This window comes from Protopterus annectens, chromosome 4.part1 (assembly GCF_019279795.1).
Source record: "Protopterus annectens isolate FY-2018-M chromosome 4.part1, PAN1.0, whole genome shotgun sequence".
Lineage (NCBI taxonomy): Eukaryota > Metazoa > Chordata > Ceratodontiformes > Protopteridae > Protopterus > Protopterus annectens.
In genome coordinates this window covers 685,904,866-685,920,045 of record NC_056734.1, presented here as the reverse complement: position 1 = coordinate 685,920,045, position 15,180 = coordinate 685,904,866, and the positions used below count along the sequence as shown (strand labels likewise).

At 36.1% G+C, this 15,180-nt stretch overlaps 1 protein-coding gene across 4 annotated transcripts in view; it reads right to left on the bottom strand.

Annotated features, from left to right (window-relative positions):
* The window catches only part of IFT80 (intraflagellar transport 80), a 2,191,035-nt gene that overhangs the window by 786,060 nt on the left and 1,389,795 nt on the right, over positions 1 to 15,180 (bottom strand). The gene's annotated exons all lie outside the window — the stretch shown is intronic.

Sequence of the window (15,180 nt, the reverse complement as noted above, 5' to 3'; positions counted from 1 at the left end):
CACTGAAGAAACTAGAGAGATTATGGGTAGTTTTGAACTTATGTTCCTTTGTTAGTTGTGTAACACTCCTGTGGGTATAAGCTGGCAGGTGGCCACTTAGTGTATCAAGGAGTGTACCTAAGGAGGTAAAATTAGATGGGTTGGTAACCAGGATGCAGTCCAGGATAGATTGATGGGAGTTATTCATTCCATATCTTGTTGGTGTATTAATAAGTTGAGTAAATCCAAATAGGGTCATGCTGTTGACTTCTGAATTTGCGGATAATGATCACCAGTAAATGTTCACATCCCCCAGGAGGATAATTTCATTTGTGATTGTATCTGTTATCAAGGAAAGTATGATTTCAAGTATTGGAATGTTCTGTCCTGGGGGGATATACAACACAGCAATGCATGCACTCTTGGCTCTATTAAGATTTAGTTATGAGATTAGTATTTCTGCTTTTCCAAAATTTGGAAATGTGCCTGCATAGGGTGTTACTGTAAACATATTTGGGAAGATTATAGCAATTCCACCTGCTTTTTTAATGTGTTCTATCGAGCCTTGTAATAGTATAACCAGGGGGTAGTATTTCAGCATCTTTTATTTCAGGCTTTCGCCATGTCTCTGCTGTGACTAGGATGTCTGGGTTTTGTTGGGTCATCCAGGCATGAAAATCTTTGATTTTGTTGCATATGCTTCTAATGTTTAGAGTGACTATTTTTAAACTTTTAGGATGTATTATTTGGTTAGGTGTTTGACTGGGACCTGGGTTGGGGTGGATGTCACCATAATGATGTATGGCAATAGAACGATGGTTTGTTTATTATGACATTTTTTGCAGAGATGAGTATAAATATTACCTTGACATTGGGATTGACATTTGTTTAGTATTTTGGGGTTTCAACAATGGAATGGAGTTATGGGTAATACACTTGAGGAGATTTTTGAGTAGCTAGTGGGAAGATGGTTGATAGGTGAGGAAGAATTAATTGTTGATTGTGTGCTTATTTATTATTACTACTGGTGGGGATGCTAGCAATGAGAGGAGGAGGAAGAATAAGGTGATACAGGAGGAAAACAGCATGTTAGTGCTGTAAAAATCTTACACTATTGTGGGGTGAGGTAATGAGTGTGATAATAGTGTAGAGTACAGGTAGGTTTTGATGGGGAGGGAGAAGAGTTAGATTTGAGAAGGAATTTAAAACAGAAGTGGGTGGAGATGTATAATGAGAATGGATTGTGATTAGCCAGTGCAGTTAGGTACAGTATGGGAGGATGAGTAGTCGAGGTAGAGTAAAGTGAGGTATAAGTGTAGATATAATGGGGTGGGTGGGAATTGGGGGTTGGGTAGGAGAGAGGAGTGAAGCCCTTGCTATGTTCAGGCTGAACGGAGCATGTTGGCCTATGGTGGAGTAAGCAGCAGGAAAACAATCTGTTAAACTGCAGCAAGATAGGAGTTAAGACAAGTGCTGATAATTTTAAAGACAGCAAGACATGCTGCTAGACTGCTGCTAACATACACCTAAGTTAACTGCAACAGGCAGCATTGCAGTAACTTGGACTCAAAATGAGGCTACAGTAGTTGCAGAACAACTGAGATGAGAAGAGGACTAATCAGGTACTTTAATGGACTGCACTTACCCCCCTCCACAGATGGTTTACCACCAAATCAGTGAGGAAAAATGTTTGTGGCTACAAAGACAAGGTCTTTGAACTCCAAATACCTGATGTGAATCACAGCATTTGATTTTATTGTGAAGGGCTTTTAGTGTCCTTCCAAGAAAATTTTACAGTGCTAGGGTAAAAATGCTAATATGTTAATTTAGATTTACCTTCAGCAGTATAAGGCCTGGGGATGCAGATGTCCCTCCGTAGATTCAACACTACAGTACAGAACAAACCAATGCTGAAATGTGGGAAAACAATTTAGTTTAGTTTGATATGTGGAAACTGCCTTACATAGATTTTAACTAAATGTATTGTTTCTTTTGTACTTATGCAACGGAAGGCAGAATTCAGCTGCAGAAGTTCCTTTGGTTGTGTGATTAAGTTAACTTTTGCAACAACAGTTACCAGATATACTATGGGCTCAGTACACTGGTGGGGGGGGTTTAAAAAAAATCAGGATTGTCTGATGGCTGAAATGGGTAGATAAAATACTATTTGTCTCAAATCTGCTGCATTAACTAATGTTTGGCCAACATAAGCAGTGCAGTATATTTCACAGTTGTGCATTTCTGCTTTACAGCCTTTAAAAAGGAAAATAAGAAAGCTAACGAGATATGTCTAGGTAAGTAAGTCTGTGATTATGACAATGGAGGCTTCCGCAGTTTAGAAGGACAGATGGAAACTAAAGTAGTTAACAGGAGATATGTGTTAGTATGCAAGTTTGGGATTACTGAGATGGAGCTTTACAGATTTTAGAAGGACAGGTAGAATACCTATCTCAGTTAGCTCCCACTCTTTGCTACACAACGGACAGTCTGTAAGTGTGACATTTAAGCACTTTAGAATAAACAGTTTGAGTTTTTAACATATATGAAAAGGTAGACAATGACCCAACTCTTTTCACAAACAGAACTGTTTCATGCTAACAACTGACTAGACTTAGCCAGTAACTGTGCTGTTCATGAAACATAAAATCAGGTACTACTGTTGAAACTTTCAGTAGAAGCCAGTAGAAAGCATGAAAATATATATACTAGAGAGTAGCAACAGACAGAAAAACAACATTTAGCCAAATGGCAACACAATACAAAACTACTTACTGTAACTTTGAATCCTACAGCAAAAAATGCAGAAACTTGCTAATATACTTTCTATACATTAACAACAGAAAAAAAACACTTAGTCTGAGTATAAAACAGTAGAAAAAGATAGGTGCTATCACTGAAACCTAGAGCAAAAAGATAGTAGAAACTTGTTGATATATTTACTAGACATTAACAGCAGAAAGACAACACCATATTAGCCCATTTGTAAGACACTAAAAGCTTGTTATTGTTTCTAGTACAAGGTTGAATCAGAATGAAATAAGACCATTTATGTTAAAAAAAATCAAAAATGCAATGTGCCTTACTGTAGTGTGAAGCAGCTGGATGGAGAGGAGTTCACTTGGGTCATGGGGTAGAGATGCAAATCACCATAGATATAGTCCATTACTATATCATGGCAAGTTTTAGGTCACCTTCTATACCCCAAGAAACTCATAACTCACACCTAGACCTGCTGGAGGCACTTACCATGCAGCCACTCCCTATTTATGGGAGAATTCAACTGCCCCCTATAGACTGGGAAACATACACTGCCTCTAAATTGCAGTCAGAATGTTTACTGGACTTAATTAACACAAATACCCTTGACCATATGGGTATGCACACTCTAATCAGAGGTTCAAACATACTGGACCTAGTACTCACCAATATAGGAAAGTGCTGCACTGTACAGCACTGGTAACATCAGATCACAAAGCTGTCTCCATGAATATAAAAAATAAACTTGAAATATCAGCAAAACCTGAAACAGGAACTAATTCAAAACAAACTACATCCTATTAAGTGACAGTCTATTAAAATTCACTGACCACCAAACCCCAAGTTCCCAGTAAATTATGCAAAGTTGTTCACAGAAACCCAATACAATCATGTAAATGGCTGCATAGACGCTGCTGTACCTTCCCCTAAGCCCAAAACAAATCACACTGCTGGAATCCTAAAAAGCTGATGATGAATTACACATACGGACCGCTCTAACTAGTTGACCCTTTACAATGGCCCTCTTTTGTCTAAAGGGATGCTGGCTAGTAAAGTGCAATATAGAGTTGCAGTATGTGGTTTTCCTGAACACTTTAGACATATAGGTCGTACCAGAGTCATCCTTACTAAGGTTAACATCTAAATAATCTATCTCACTCTCTGAGAAATTAGATGTAAACCTCAGAAATGTGGTCGTGTGATTCATAAATTCGACTAAAGACTCTGCCTCAATTCCGCTACCTTTGAACAGTATAAAAATGTCATCCAGGTAACGTGTGTAGAGGCGAATCTGGTCGTTGAATCTGGGATTAGCTAGGATGTATTTAGATTCCCAAAAAGCCATGAAGATGTTGGCTACACTGGCTCCACATGGGGAGCCCATGGCTATACCTTGTTTTTGCAAGAAGATTTTTTCGTTAAAAATGAAAAAATTAGAATCAAGGACTATACCTAGCAGTTCTGTTACAATGCTAATTTCGTTCTTAGTAGCTCCCAAGTCTTTTAATTTCATCCCGACCCACTCAGTAGCCTCTTGATGGGGAATAGATGTGTATAAGTCAACCACATCAATTGTTAGAAAATTATAATCTGTATTGAATGAAATTTCATTAATGCTACTGAGAAAGGTCCAGGAATCTTTACAGATGGAAGGAATTTTCTTTAAATACTTTAACAGAATATGGCCAATCAGTTTAGAACTGTTGTATGTCATCGAAAACCTTCCATCTATCAATGCCCTCATAGGAGGGTTCTCAAGATTTTTATGAATCTTGGGAATACCAAACATCATAGGTACTTTAGGGAAGGAGATGTCCAAAAAGTTATATAATTCGACATCAATTCTACCTTCCAAGTACATGGAAACTAAACTACCTTATTTGATATAAAAAATGAGAAGTTATATCAAATAAGGTAGTTTTTTAATTTACTAAATAAGTTTGTTATGTATTAATAATAATATACAGTTAGCATACATACATAGTAATGTGTTTAGCCCCTAGGATTTAAGTAATTTGGGCTTTATTCCCCTTTCAGAGTTGGCGGATTCCACAAGCCATTTTTATGGTTGCATATGTAACTTATTACTTTTCTAATATATATATTTTTTATTTTCCAACTATTTGATGGTGTTTATTTTATTAATGGCAAAAACTTTTAATTAATTGTAACATTTTTTGTCTGTATTTCAAAGCGTTTCATGATAAGAACTATTTGGAGGTAGTGATGTCATTTGAACACACCCCTTTTAAGTTTGTATTTACTGCTTGGCGGCAAATTGTTCCATTCATTAAATTCTTTCTGAGGAAGCTGCTTGTTTGGAATAGCAGCGAAAACGCTTTTATTTTATCAATAAAGTTGCGTTCATAAAGAATCTTTTTGGAAGTGTTCCTGATTCCATTTGGCGACTTCCTGGTGTTATTCTTGACTGCTTACTTTCCGGTTTCGTTGTATCTAGTTTGTCTTGCCGGATTTCGTGCAGCCTAGTAACCTCCAATGATCTTATGTTAATTGAAAGGGCACATCATGTGTATGCTTCAAATCTGGCCAGGATGAAGCAGTCAGGATTATTCACTGTACCCCAGGCAGAAGAGAAACACATTTATTCCAGCAATCAGGGAATGTTGAGAGGCAGGTCTGAGATTCAAGCTGCTGTATCCAGCTGTCATCACAATATGTTTTCTTGAGGATTAAATTAACTTTTTGATGCAGAACAGGATAAGGGGGAATACAAAAATCTGTCCAACAAAAAAGTGAGCCATCAAGCAGAAGGGGGCTCTACTTGTCATTCTTCAGATAATAAAACACACAGGGAGACTTTGCCAGTGAAAGCTCTTCTAAGGTTCCAAAGGAAAATGCTTGAAAGACAGCACAGGAGTTGTCTAGAAGAATAGGAAGTACACTGCAATTGAGCCGGAGTCTGGAGTTGGGAGATGGAGATGAAATGGAAGAGGACCAGCAACACAGAAAGTAGTGAATAAATTTGAAACTGTAAAGCATCAAGCACATTTGTGAAATACTGCTCTATAAGAAAAAGTTGAAAGAGTGGACATTTATTGACTTTGTTAAACCTGTAGGGAAATAAAAGGCATTTGTCTCACTTCATGTCATTAATGTTTGGAAGGACATGGAAGGGAAAGGAAGAGGAAGGAAAAAGGTAACTAAGTAAAATATTTTCTGTTTTTAACAGTATTTCAGTGAAACGTTTCCTGATATAAAATGAATGTTTTATAGTACAGCATTTTTAGTTGTTCTTCTGTGTGATAAAGATACTGAAGTATTTTTCTCTCTTTCTTTTTTTGTCTCCAAAAAATTTAGGTATTACAATAAGAAAAGAGAAAAAGGCTAGACAAAAGTTTGTTTAAGTTAACAGGCTGTAATCTTGGATTGCTGAAGTGGGGGATGGGGTGTAAAAGTAAACAGATCATAATATATAGAGAGAGCTGATATGTCTTCTCTTATTTTTGCAGAAGTGAATGTCTGCATTAAGTTCACTGGCTTAATCTAATAAGTTTAAATTGGAAACAAGTAAATAAGAGAATAATGCATACAATGAAAAGTTTTCTTTTAACAATAAATATTTCAGATTGTCTTTAGAACCCTAAAGCTGAGGATTACATTTTTTTCTCTTATGTTTCCATGGAGAGAATTTGATAAGAGGGAAATTTAAAAAGGCAACACACTAACTTCTTCAAGGCTAAAAGTTAATGTTTTCTGAAAGCATACTAGTTGTTTTTCACATCTGTGAGGGGAAAAAAGATTTAAAAAAAAAAAAAAAAAAAGACAAAAATTAGTAAAAGTAGAAGCACAAGCAATAACGTGGTCTTATCCCAAAAAAACTCAATTTTAGGTTAGTTAAGGCCTGTGTTTGCAACTGAGACAATTGTTCCTATGGGGAGGTTAAACTTCATTATTTGAAGATGTGCATGGTTTTGTGTCTTTGTATTAAGTTAACAAGTTCTGGGTATTTTTTTTTATTTGAAGGCTTTCATTAAAACACAAAGTCTTGTAAAATGTGACACAGGTTCCAGTGCAAGTGGGAATAATGACTTCTTATCATAATGGCGGCACTTGTCATAGTATTTTGGAATGTGAACAATCTGACAGGTATACACAAAAAGGAAAGAATATTTAATTATATTAAGAAATGCAGAGTGCAAGTAGCAATGCTACAGGAGACACATTTGTAAAGAAATGATCATGTGAATTTGATAAAGAAAAGATATTAGTACATATATTCAGCATAATATCAGAACAAAGGAAAGGGAACTACTTATATTACTTGCTTTACTTGCTTGAGCACCAATAGCGACAAAAGAAGGAAAAAAGATAATAATGGAAGATTTGTGGTAGTAAGGGGTTACTGGCACGGGAGGAGGATTATGATGGTATGTATTTATATAGCACATAAAACTACACATAAAATTATGGAGCTTAAACATTTTGTGGCAAAATAACATTTCAGCAGGGACTACTTCTTATAGGTGGGGAATGGAATTTAATTTACAACAATGAGGATGTATCGGGGGGGGGGGCTACAAGGGAAACCATAACAAAAGAGGGTAAGATTTCTGAAGACATTATTGAAAAAATTTTAGTATGGAAGACGTGAATTCAATACTAGGAACTAGAAGAGAATTTACATATTATTCCCCAAGGTACAACAACTGGGCTAGACTAGACAGAAATTATACTTCAAAGGAACATGCGCACTGAATTGAGAACTTTGACACATCCAATAACTATTTCAGATCATGCACAGGTAATTAATAAGATAAAATTGCAGGGAATGAAGTAAGGATGAGACACTACTCCTTCACCTACCTGTTAAAAAGAGAGGAATTTAAGGAATGGGTAATGGAAATTATTTGGAGTTATTAGGGAAAACAGAAAGTACTCCAGAAGTTATAGCTTGTGAGTGGGATAAAAATGAAAGTGGAATTTAAAAATAGGGTAGAAATAAAAGAAAAATAAATATGGTTAAAAAGTAACAAGAATTTTTTTAGAGGCGATGACAAAGGTTTAGGTAGTACTAAATAAGGGGAATCTTACAGAACAGGAACGGGCGCAATTGCAGAGTGCTAAAAAGAAGAATAACAGAGTACCTGAATAATATGAATTAGTTTAGAAAGACTGCCGTTAAGCAACTGTATTTTGATAATAACTCAAGAGCACAAAAACTTTTGGCATAATGACTTAGACAACAGAAAGTAGAAAGGATTGTTGCCAAACTTAGGAAGCCTATAACATAAAAATAAATAAAATAGCCAGTGTTCCTGTAGTGGTTTTAGAGATATTTCAGAAATTTTATGAACATTTGTATAAAGCATAGAGATGGGGAAATCAAGAAAAAGCACAAATGGAAATAGTTATGGATGACTTAAATATGTCAAGGTTAGAAAGAGATGGGGCTCAACAATTAACAGTTAAGATATGAGGAGATGAAATAAAAATGGTGGTGTATAATAAATCTGCATGAATGTCTCCAGGAATAGATGTATTCCTGTGGAGGTTTGGAAGCTAGGAGGAAAGAAACTGATAAACATCTGGAAGGTTTTGTTTAACGGTATTTTAAAAAGGGGAGGGGAGAGGAAGAATATCCTGGAAGAAAGATGTGGTGACTGTAATACCCAAGGATGGTAAAAAAACATCAGAACCAGCTTCATACTGGCCCATTATAATTTTGAATCATGATTATAAAGTTTTATGTCTATAATAACTAAATGAATAGCAAAGGTGTTGCCAAAATTGAAAGATATGGATAGATGTGGCTTTGTGGATGGGAAGATAACATTTGACAACACTGACAGAACAAAGATGATGCCGAGGGAAGCAGAATGTTAGAAAATACTAGTACTGTGGGTGGGTCTTGATGCAAAGCATTCAACACACTGCGCTGTTTTTTTTTTTATGAGTAGGGCACCAGAAGCATTTGCATTCACTGATAAAATGAGGTTAATTAGGAGGAGATATGAGGGATTGGAAGCAAAAATTTAAGTGATAAAACCAGAAAAGGACATCTCAGTGTTCTGGAACACTGCAAGACAGTTTCAAATCTTTTTGGTTTATTAAATTAATGAAGACAAAACAAAGGCTGCAACTGTAAACTATGTACCCAAACATGACTTGCCTCAACAATACCCATAGTTATGGGAACATGATAAAATGAAGTATTTAGGAGTATGGATTTAAAAGACTTCTGTTACGGCAGCTAAAGATATGTGGGAAGAGACTACACAAACGATAATACAAAAAAATGAGAAACTGAAAGCTCCAGATTATGACTATAGATAAGATACATGCAGTGAAAATGTTTCTAGTCCCCTTAGTTTTATTTACAGGTCAGGCATATTTTATCAACCAGATGAAGTTGAAGACACTAATAAAGAGTTGAATGATTTTCTCTCGTAGGGGAACAGGGCATGGGTCAAGTGGGATAAGTTGTTCCTTCCAATACAACTAGGGGGTTTAGGATTACTTGACATGAAGAAATATTTTAGAATTACACACGTAAGGCTCATATCCATAAACAAGCAGAAAACTATCATTCAAAGTGGAAAGGAATGATGATGAAGCAGTCGGAAAACTCAAGAAATAAGAAGACAGTGGGATTTTGGATGTAGATCCTTAAGAAGAATAACAACAGCCATACAGAAGAAAAAAGGGGAAGAATCTAAGTATGGCATGGATTGACAACAAAAAACATTTCATAGTATCCTACAATCATAGATAAGAGTGCTTGAAAATGTATAAGATACAACCTACACTAATGAACTACATTACAGTGATCATGAAACAGTAGCAGACCACTTTGCAATTAAGCCATGATAAAGCAGAAATTATTATCCCAGGGATAAAAATATAAAGGTGATACTCCAGGGTGACTCTGTCACTGCTGCTGTCCTGCCTTGCCCTTAACCCATTAAGTTGTCTACTTAACAGCTTAGGCCATGGCTATAATCTAGCTCCTAGAAAACTACAAAGTGTAAAGACTTCTCATCTTCTCTTTGTCGATGATTTAAAACTGTACAGCTCATCAGTTAAGGAACTGAAAGCACAACTGCAAGTTGTCAAAACTTTTTCAGATGATATAAGAATGGCATTTGGTCTTGATAAATATGCAAAAGCAACCTTTATAAAAGGAAAACTGCAACACCAGGAAAACATCAGTTTGGGACAAGAATGTGATATAAAAAAAACTTGAGCTAGGAGTGTATAAATATTTGGGAATTGATGAAGGATCAACAATAAAACACTAACAAATGTGAATAAAACTTAGTAAGGAATACTTAAGAAGACTTAAAATTAATCCTGAAAACAGCACTAACATCTAGGAACAAAATCCAGGCTATAAACCAATTTGCTCTTCCTGTCCTAACTTACAGTTTTGGAGTAACTGACTGGCCCCAAAACGTGTTGGATAGATTAGATAGGAAAACAAGAAGGATGCGTCATACTCTCCAAATGATTTATAAAAATCAGTGCATACCAAGATTACATATTCCTCATTCCGAAGGAGGGGATGGGCTTCCTTGAAACTGATTATATGTATAGATCTGCAATCATGGGACTCCAAACATATCTGTTAACCTCACAAGACCGAAACGTACTGAAAGTTTTGAAACATGAGAATAAATCTAAGATGACATCTCTGCTTAATCTAGCAGAAGCATATCAGCATCAAGCAGGAATGGAAATTAAACCAGAAGTAGATAAAAATCAGGCAGCAACTGAATGTGCCAAAAAAACAAAAAAAGAATATAAGGTGAAGGATCAGATGAGAAGGCAAGAAATGTGGAAAAAGCATAAATATAGTTGTAAGTATAGGAAACTTCTGGAAGAACCTTATGTTGATCAGGAATGAATACAGGAATGGTTAAGGAGAGGCAAATTCAAACCAAGAGATGAAAGGTTAATACTGGAACCCCAAGATAGTGGAGTGTGTGCACACTGGTTTATAAAGTCCATTGAACATGTGGGAGAAACAGACAAATGTAGGTATTGTAAAATCAAATTGGAAACAGTTGCACACCTCACTGCTGGCTGTCACATACTAACGGCAGAAGGACCTTATACTGAAAGGCATAATAATGTGGCAAGACTGTTGCACTGGGGATTGTGCAAACATTATGGTACCGAAGAGGCTGAAAAACACTGGAAACATGAGCCACAAAGCATCATAGAAAATGAAGAAGTCTGCATCACATGGGATCATCCATTACCAATAGTTCAAAAGATAGATGCTAGAAAACAGGATATAGTGGTCCAAGAAAAGAAGACAAGAGTAGCACTGATCATTGAAACTGCCAAACTCAGTGACTACAGTGTCTTGCATAGAGAGACACAAAATCATAAAATATTAGGATCTGTAGGCAGAAACGAGAGCAGTGTGGAAGAAAGATACCCAGACACTTCCAATTAGGATCTGCAGGCAGAAACGACAGCAGTGTGGAAGAAAGATACCCAGACATTTCCAATAGTAGTAGGAGCAACAGGTCTTATAAAAATGAATTTACAATCATATTTAGATACGTTACCAATACATGCAACTCCATACAAAATGCAGAATGAGATTACTGGGCACATTGTGGGTGCTGCGAAGAGCACTTTTGGCTGATGTCAAAGTTTGAAACAATACTAATTTCCTGAACTTTAACCATACTTTAACTTAGGAATGGGGTCCATTCCCATCATGGTATTAGAAACCCAAAAGACTTGGAGAAATTAAAAAAGATTATATTTATAAAGTAACAGAAAGTATTCTAAGAACTAAGCCAACATGAGAATGGAGAAAGAAGATTCTGATGACAGGGAATACAGGGGTATTAGGGGTACAGAGAATAGGCAAGAAGGGATTTTATTTATTAGAGATAACTGGCAATGGAACCAAGGTATTGGGAGCAAATAACTAGAAAGAGAAAGGTAACAAGAGTGGGAATAGACCAAGAAGACATTTGGACTGCAGATTAGAGACTGCCTTCACTATCGGGGACTGATATCAGAGTACAGGCAAAGAGAAAGGGATGGGGAAACCTAAGTGAAACACCTGGTCTGGTAAAGTTTTAAGCTGAATCTAGAACAGAAGCTGCTGTTAAAAAATGTATAATTAGCAGGGCACATAAAATATTGCATGATAACTATAAAAATCAATAACAGGAGGTTAGAAAAGATTGGAAAGAAAGATTGGACAAGCAATGCACAAAGAAAAAAATAAGAGGACATATGTATAGCTCCCAAATAAGTAGCAAAGTCTAGAATATTCAGGATGTTTGCTTGGAAGTGTTGCCTAGGTATTTTTATACCCCAAGCAGACTCCAAAGAAATTTTCCACAAGTAGATGGCAAATGCTGGAAGTGTGATGAGATGCAAAGAGGTAACGGGAATATATGTTTTGGGGTGTAATGAGTTGGCAGACTTTAAAAATTATCTACAGAGTACTCTGCCAGAAATATCAGGTGAACAAATGGAAGTAACTAAGGAGATTTTTTTTCTGAACTGTGATACAGGATCTGAATTGCCACAGTAAGGCCTTGTTAAGTTTAATTCTGGTGACTGCCATAAAAGCAATTACTACAAAATTGAAATCAAATTCTAAACCAACTGTATCTGAAGTAGCAAAATACAACAGAGATAAAGGAACTGTAAGTGGGATCTTTAGAAAAGGGTAGGAACAAATTAAATTAAAAAATGGAAATTATGGAAATAATATATGCCGAATTATGTCTTCTAAGAGGAACGAGGTTTAAGGGAAGGTAGCAATTGATCAATTTATGTAATGCTGATTGATAATTGTACAAATGTGAACATATTAACACAGAATGTTTTCTTGTATATAAATGACTGTTTGCCTACGCCTTAATTGATAATTCTATAAAGATATAAAACAACTCTCTTTTTCATCATGGGATAAACTTGAAGGTAGTTTACAATAAACTTGGGAGTGTTTATGTGCAAGTCTAAGTTAGAGACAATGTTCTAGTGTAATACCCAGGCATTACACACAGCTGACTTTTACTATGGGAATTCAACTTTCTGTACTGACTGGCCCATGGAATAGTTCATGGTAAAATGGATACAAAAGAAAAGTAGTGATTTCAATTTGCTGGAGGTGAGGATGAACTGAAATGTGCTTAGCCAATGTTTAAGCTTTAAAAAACAATGGTGCTTGCAGTGGGTTTGTGGACTAGGGTTTATCTCTACTGATAAGAAAGATATCATATTCATATTGCATAGCACCTGGAACTTATCTTTAATGAGGTGTGTCACATCATATGCATACTACATCAATGACATTTCTGAACATTTAACATGAAGACTGAATAAATCCCTGAGGCACTCCCTTGTCTCCAGTAAATTCAAACAAATAGGTTAAAGCCCCTTTTGCTGCCTATTTGTGGTTACAGTAGTAGTTATGAAAGCAGCTAAGAATAATACTGCTGAAACTTACTGAATCTAGCTTATGAGTGAATGGTACCAAAAGGAGTTCTTCATACAGGTCACAATGGTGATACTGGTTAAAGCTCTGCCATCCTGTGCCTACACCAAGATACACTCAACAAAAACAATATATGAAATTGTGTACACTAAGACGACAAGTGGTACTTAGATTTAGCTATTTTTCTTCAATAATGTAGACTCCACCGCTTTCAAAGCTGAGTTTATTGTGCTGTGCAGTCCATTCATCTCAGCACAGTCAAACCCACATAAAATGGATAAAAACAGCCAAAATATACCACACAGCAACTAACAGTTACAGTAAAATCCACACAATACAAAAATTCCAAGTTAAGTGCTTTCACCTAACAAACTGTCAGGCTTCTTCAGAACAAACTCAACATTTTCTAAGTCCTTTATATAAAGGCATCACAAATTCAAAAGAACCAATGACAGTTGTATCGATTAACCTGGACTTGAATTTAAAAAAACACACACTGTTTCTTAGTTTAAGTAAAACACAACAATGAAATGCAGTTGAAGACGTGTATAAATGTGTGTAAAATATATACAAAACTGGGATTTTTGTAACAAGTCACATCATTACAAAAAAATTCTTTTAAAACATTTTTAAGTAACAGTGTTTAATAAACACTCATTGTTTTGCATAATTTCACAATTTTGCTGATCTTAGTTTTAACACACTGCTAATGCTTATACAATCATTCAACCCTGGGGGTCTGTCAGCTTCCAATTTTATCTGCCAGTATAGTTCCCTATACTCCAGTTTGGCTTCCCAGTTGCCACCCCCCCCCCCGGCATCAACTATAACTTTCTCAATAACCATAAACTTGAATTTATAGTTAGGGCATACTAATGAATGTTTGCAAAGTGCACTAGTTTCCTTTCCCTTAGCAATGTTATATATATATGCTCGTAAACTCTCCTTCTGAGATTCCTCTCAGTCTTTCCAACATAAAAACAATAACATGATTCACATCTAACTAGATAAACCACCCCTGTGCTATTACATGTGTAATAACCATTACTTCTTACCATATAATTCCTAGCTGTTAACATTACTTCGTCCTTTTCTGAAACGTACTTAAATTGGTTACATCTTTCACACTTGTAAGTACCTTTCCTATTCTTCTTTTTATTACCATAGTTAATACCCCATCTCTCAAATCTTTCTTTTAAATTCAAGTCTCTCTTTCCAATAAATTGTGGTGCATCTGAGACCAAACTTCAAGTTTCTTCCTGTATTTTCAAGATACCACAGTGCTTTTTAATAATCCCCTCTACCTCAGAAGAATTACTGGAGAAAGTATGAATGAAGGCACTGTCATAATCAACCTGAGTGTGATTGCTAGTGGCTTGCACATCACCACCTTTCCCTAACAGTGGAAAATATTTAACATGTCTGTCACGAACAACCTCCTCCATCAAATATTCCACCAAATCTATAGGATATTCCCTCTGCACAAATAATTCCTTAATGAAAACCAATTCCTGATAGAACACCTTCTATTCGCTATACATCCTTGAGGCTCTAATAATCTGCCCCTTCACAATACCCTTCTTCTGGAAGTGGAGATGACCACTTCCAAAGTGTAAGTATGAATTGGAGAATGTGTGCTTCCTGAATATTCTAGACTGGAAACAGTTATTTCTTAAATCTTTGCATGGTGTCACATCCAAGTAATTTATTTCATTTAAAGAAACTGTATGGGCAAATCTGAAGAAGGTGGTTGTGTGATTAATATAAGTCAAAAAGGCAGTCAGTTCATCCAAAGACCCCTGCCAGAGAATGCAAATGTCATCAAGAAATTTAGTATAGTAAACTATATAACTGGAGCAATCTGTGCTCATAATATACCTTCTCTCCCAATAGTATAGTACCAAACTGGCATACAGGGGGCACATGCCGCCCCCATAGCCACATCACTCTTCTGCTTGTAGCACTCACCATTGAAAAACATGTAATTGTTTTTAAGGTCATTTCCAAAA